The 5,667-nt window shown below is 41.2% G+C and overlaps 1 long non-coding RNA gene across 1 annotated transcript; it reads left to right on the forward strand.

The window, feature by feature from the left end:
• The first annotated feature begins 644 nt into the window (after nt 1–644).
• LOC128496373 (uncharacterized) lies at nt 645–1,523 on the forward strand. Its single transcript, XR_008354230.1, has 2 exons — nt 645–903; nt 1,297–1,523. It is a non-coding gene; the product is annotated as an uncharacterized LOC128496373 (long non-coding RNA).
• The last annotated feature ends 4,144 nt before the right edge of the window (nt 1,524–5,667 follow it).

Consider the following 5,667-nt stretch of genomic DNA (forward strand, 5'->3'; position numbering starts at 1 on the left):
GTGGCGTATGTGATGTACTGAAATTCTATAGTTATTTGAATATGTTCAATAAATTGCAATTTGTGATTAAAATTAGGTTGAAAGTAGTGCTTCTACACAGATTTATTTTGTTTGATTTAACTTATCTTGTAAAACAAAAAAACAAACTTGAAAATTTTATATATTTGGATTTTGTACATTTTTTTTAATTTTATTGCAACACAAGGTACCAAATCACTAAATAAAGTACACTGTGGTCAAAACGCTACAGCCTGGAAATTTCTTTTTTTGTAATTAATGGTGGTGATTCCAGTGGTTTATGTTTATCACAAAGAATTGATAACTGATTATTTTGGAAACTTATCACTTTATGACGGTTATTGTATTTGCCACATTTTTTGTGGAATATGGGTTCAGTTGTGCCACGTATATTAGGTGTGACTTATTCTGGTACATTTCTGTATGTGGTTCCACACAGTTGACAGCTGAAGTGTCTCTTGAGCCAGAGAAGCATTACAGTGACATTAGGCCTAGTAGGGCAATACATCTGGGTAAATGTGACAAGTAAACGTAAGTGAAATGACTGTTACTATTATTATAATTTTTACGCTATTAACAGCGACTTTACATTTCTTGTGGTCTAGGTAAATGTATTAAGGTGGGCTCATTAATAACAAAAGAGATTGGTTTATATATGCAAACTAAGGAACACAATGTATGCCCTACATATTAATTTTAACATACATGTGTCAAGGATGGATTGTATAGGTATTTCACCCGCCATAACCTAATGAAGGGCCCATGGATCAATAAGTGACTGTAAGAAGTTACTTTACCCATATGTGGAAGTTTAGGTTAAAATAATCTCTGAATTAATAACAGACATCCTGCTGTATTTTCTGTGTATATTAAGATTGCATATAAGTGGCCCTTCCCCCCTTGTGTCTGTTGGAATGGTGTATGCTGGTAAAAGTGGATGGTGTAGCACGAATGGGTACATTTTGCACATTGCTCCATTTCCAAAAGAGGAGGCGGTGGTTCCCACAATTATGAGGGCTGAGTTCAATTATTTACCCGAGTTTTACAGATGCATTGTTAACCAATGACTAAAACTTTTTCTATCAATAACAACCCAAATATGAAAATGGCCAAGGAGACTGGTATTCAGTATTTAAAAGAAGCTTGAGGAAGACATTTTCTTAGCTCTGCTCTAAATGGAAAACAACATAATCAAATGGTTGTAATCCATGGATCCACATGAAAAGTGTATGCCCCTAAAGTGTAAATCAGCACAAACTCATACATCTGCTAAGTTAGTGTAAAAGTCTAAAATTTAGTATCTCAGAAACACAAATTAATAAATGGTTCTTCAATTTTACAATGCACACTGACATATACCTACACATATAGAAAGGTATATTAGACTTGTGCATTCAGAGTTGTACTAATTGCAAACTTAAATTTTTTTTACAACATTTGCATATTTGGTCAATTTGTACAAATCTTTGAAAACGGGGCAAGGTCCCCCATGAAACAAACAAAAACGAAGCAAAAATCTCTGAATTTCCATTCGAGTTCTGTGGGCTCATTCACTGAACTCTCTCACAATCACATTCATGTTCTCTCATACTCTCATTCAGATTTATTCTTTCTTACACTTTCTGAATGTTTCCCTACCTGTTTTTTTCTAGCATCTTCATCTTTTTTTGTCAGAAAAATAATGGAGCTTTCAGTGACATCCTCTCCCCCTGATTGAAGGATCGGAGGAGAGGTTGTGCCCAGAAGGTCCACAATTTTGCCTGAAAATAACATCCCATGAAAATGAATCCATTCATTCTCTCTCTCATTCTGACTCTTTATTTCAATATTCTTGCTATCCTCCTTTCTCACTATCCACCCCTCTCTCTCCCCCTTCTCATGATCCACCCGCTCTCCCTCCCTTCTCACTATCTACCCACTCTCCCTTCTCTCTTTCTACCCACTCTCCCTCCCTTCTCCCTATCAACCCCTTCTCACTCCCTTCTCCCTATCTACCCCCTCCTAACTATCTATCCCCTCTCATCTCACTCCCTTCTACCCCCTCCTCAGTATCTACCCGCTCTCCCCCCTTTGAAGTTCACTTACCTTGTAGAAGTCCTGCGGTGGGAGCGCGAGGCCGCTGTCTGGTCGGGGTGCCAGCATTTCATGCTGAGCGCCGGAATACGATGTCATATTCCGGCGCTCAGCATGAAATGCCGGCACCGCGACCAAGACAGAGGCCTCGCGGAGGAGAGTGAGAAGTGCCAAACTGTTGCTGAAAACTAATACCTGAACGATCACTCGGCGCCTCTCTCTCCTCCGCGGCTGCACAAAAAAAAGACGGTGTTTCAATTGGAGGGGTACACAGGGGCACAGCATGGTGTAGGGGGGGCCATGGCCCCCTCTGGCCCCCCCTACTGATGCCACTATTTCCATCTAATATACCTTTTTCCTTCCTCCCCACTCATCTTCAAGGTCCTCCAGAAAGTCAGAAGAGAACAAGCTTCAGTTGTCCTCTCAGTTACAGGTTGGCCACAGAAGATTTGGTATGCAGATATCATCCACCTCAGCTCTCACCAGTACAGGAAGATCTCCTTTGGCAGGGTCCCATTTTCCATCCCGATCCAGAAATATTTTATCTGACGGCCTGAAGATTGGATGGCAGCTTTTGAAGAAAAAAGGGTTTTTCATCTGCAGTTACAGAGTTTCTTCTTCTAAGCAGAAAGTATCTGACTTCCCTCAGATATTAGAAGATCTGGAAAAGGTCTTGTTCCTGGTGCGAGTCAAAAGGTTGTTCTGTTTCCAGACTAATTAAGCTCAATTGCAACCTCAAGTCCCTATGATGCAGGGTGGGGGAGGGGATTCTTTTCTTAGCAGTTCCCAATACTTCATGGTGCACCTGTCCAAGGAGGCAGCCAGGGTTAGTCTATTCAGCAGCGGAAGAGTTGGCAGAGGAGTTGTGATTTAAACTCCATTGCTTTACTAATAACTATGAAGGGCCAACGCTGGCACGTTGCTCTAGAAAAAGGGGTTGTGCTGACCCTACATAATGAATAATGGAATAGGTGAGGTGAACAGAAGCTCATTGGGGTTGGCCCTTCATAATAAATAGTAGTAAATAGCAAATTTACAGAATTTTGGTAATCAGACAAAAACAAAGCAAAAAGCTCTGAAGTTTCAACGAAATTTGTTGGTCTACATTCACTTACACTCTCTCACACTCTCAATCTTTCTAAATGTTCCCCTAACTTCTCTGTTGACTACTTCTGCATCTTCTTCTGCATCGTCAATCTGTTTTCTTTTCTCTGTATGCATCTCCGCAGACATTACCAAGTGGGGACTTCCTTCAAAATGGTGCAAGTTCAGATCAGGTGAGGGCAAAATGACGGTGCTTGTGATGACGTCCTCTCCCATGTATGGTGGATGGGGGTGCGGACGTCACCCCAAGCACCGCCATATTGCCCTCAGTTCACATTAAAAATGCCCCCAAATTTTGGGCTGAACCCAATGGGCAGGGAACAAAATTTGTTGTCCAAAAGCAAAAAAGGAACCCAAAAATGTGTCAAAATCATTTTTAGCCCATTTGGCTCATCATCCCCTAGCGTTTGACTCTCCCCCTGCCTTCTTAAATCATGCTGCCCATGCACTTGTGCTCCAGTATAGTGTTTGGGTTAATTCCCTGTTTGGTTGGAGTGACTCCTGTTTGCTCCTGCTCCAGACTGCTCTCAGTGACTCTTTGTTTGGAAGTGTTTCTGAATCCTCTGCTAGCTTTTTGCCCTCTTCACCTCTTCTTCACCTCATCTTCATCCACATTCTCCTCTGCAGCTTCAAGCATTTCAGACTTTACCAGGAATGTAGTAATATGAACTTGGATTGTACTTACAGCCTCCTTTGTGATTAACTGTTCCTCCACCAGTACTATTTCACAATCAGCCAGAGAAGGTTCCACTGGAATATATGCACCAGAAAGGCTTTAGTATTTTCACAAAATACTCAGATGATATATGGGAAAAAAAGTATATAAAACAAATACAAAGTAGACTTTATTCTGCACTTATTCTGCACGCACATCAAAGATTCAAAAAAGCCATGGCTATGCCTCAGAACCCCCACAATCAGCTATCCTCCAAAAATCAGAGGAAACAGGAAAGTCCAAGTCCATTGAAACTGTGGCTAAATGGTAAGTAAAGTCAGTACAAAACTGTCACAAAGCGCATTTAATTTTTTTATCCACGTCTTCGTCGGGGGGTGAATAAAGGTCATCACCAATACTATTACACCTTGAGTGTTTTGCTGTACCACTACTACCTAACCTATGTGCAATTTGGCATTCTTTTAAATAATCACATAAGATCTTAGATTTGAGTGATTCTGGCAAAGAGGTTTCAATTTTTTTTATATCTGGTAGTAACCAATAAAATAGTCCGATCAGCAGGAACATAATTTGTTTTATTTCTCTGAAATCAATAGTCTATGTCAAAGGATGATATCTGGATTCAGTGCCACTGCTGACCTTAATGTAAAATACCAAATAATAATATTGGTATTATATTATCTATATCACGCAGTAGAAAGATTTGCCGCTGACAGTCCTACTCTGGGAAATTCTTGGAAGGTTTCCAATTTCTATCATCTATTTTTACATTTTTTTATATGACGTTCAGTACTCAGAGTCTAGGGATGTGAAGAACCGGCCCAAAGTAAAGTCCTCTTTATTTAAGTTGTATGTGACTGTGTAGAATATATAAGCTCTCTGGCTCCATCTTGTGACATAAATGGGTATTTCAAAATTAAACGGGCGTGGTTGGCATGTGCACTGAATGCAAACTAAAAATGCATTGTAAGAGAACTGGTCGTACAACTACATTAAACATACCGTATTTGCTCGATTATAAGACGACCCCCAAATCTTAATATTAATTTAGGAAAAAAAGAAAAAGCCTGAATATAAGACGACCCTATAGGAAAAAAGTTTTACCAGTAAATGTTAATTCATTTAAACAATTTTTTTAATAAAAGCTATGCTTGAGAAAAATATTTTGGTTTTATTTCCTTCTGTTTTCCAACCTGCCCCCCAGTTATGCACATCTGCCCCAGAAGTGCCTTATACCCCCTATATGCCACTGTGCCCCATGATATGCCTTTTAACCCTCTAAATGCCACTGTGCCCCATGATATGCCTTTTAACCCTATATGCCACTGTGCTCCATGATATGCCTTTTAACCCTATATGCCACTCTGGCACTTAGAGGGTTAAAAGGCATATTATGGGGAAGAGTGGCATATAGGGAGGTTTAAGGCATTTCAGGAGGCAGAGTGGCATTAAAGGGGTTAAAAGGCATTTCACAGAGCACTCTGCCTCCAGAAATGCCTTACACTCCCCACTTAACACTCCCTCCTCCAAACTTACCGGTGCTTCTGAGTGGGGGGGGGGCGCATAACACAGGAGGGTCCAGGTCCCCTGCATCTGAGCCCCAGGTGCTTAGTCCGGGCAGCATGTAGAGCTCCACGCGAATCGCGTAGAGCTCTACACGCTGCCCGGACTAAGCACTGGGGACTCAGAAGCACCGGTAAATTGGAGGGGGGGGGCATAACACAGGAGGATGCAGGTTCCCTGCATCCTCCTGTGTTATGCCCCCCCTCCAACTTACCGGTGCATCTGAGTTCCCG

The sequence above is a fragment of the Spea bombifrons genome, chromosome 5 (genome assembly GCF_027358695.1).
Source record: "Spea bombifrons isolate aSpeBom1 chromosome 5, aSpeBom1.2.pri, whole genome shotgun sequence".
Taxonomy (NCBI): Eukaryota; Metazoa; Chordata; class Amphibia; order Anura; family Pelobatidae; genus Spea; species Spea bombifrons.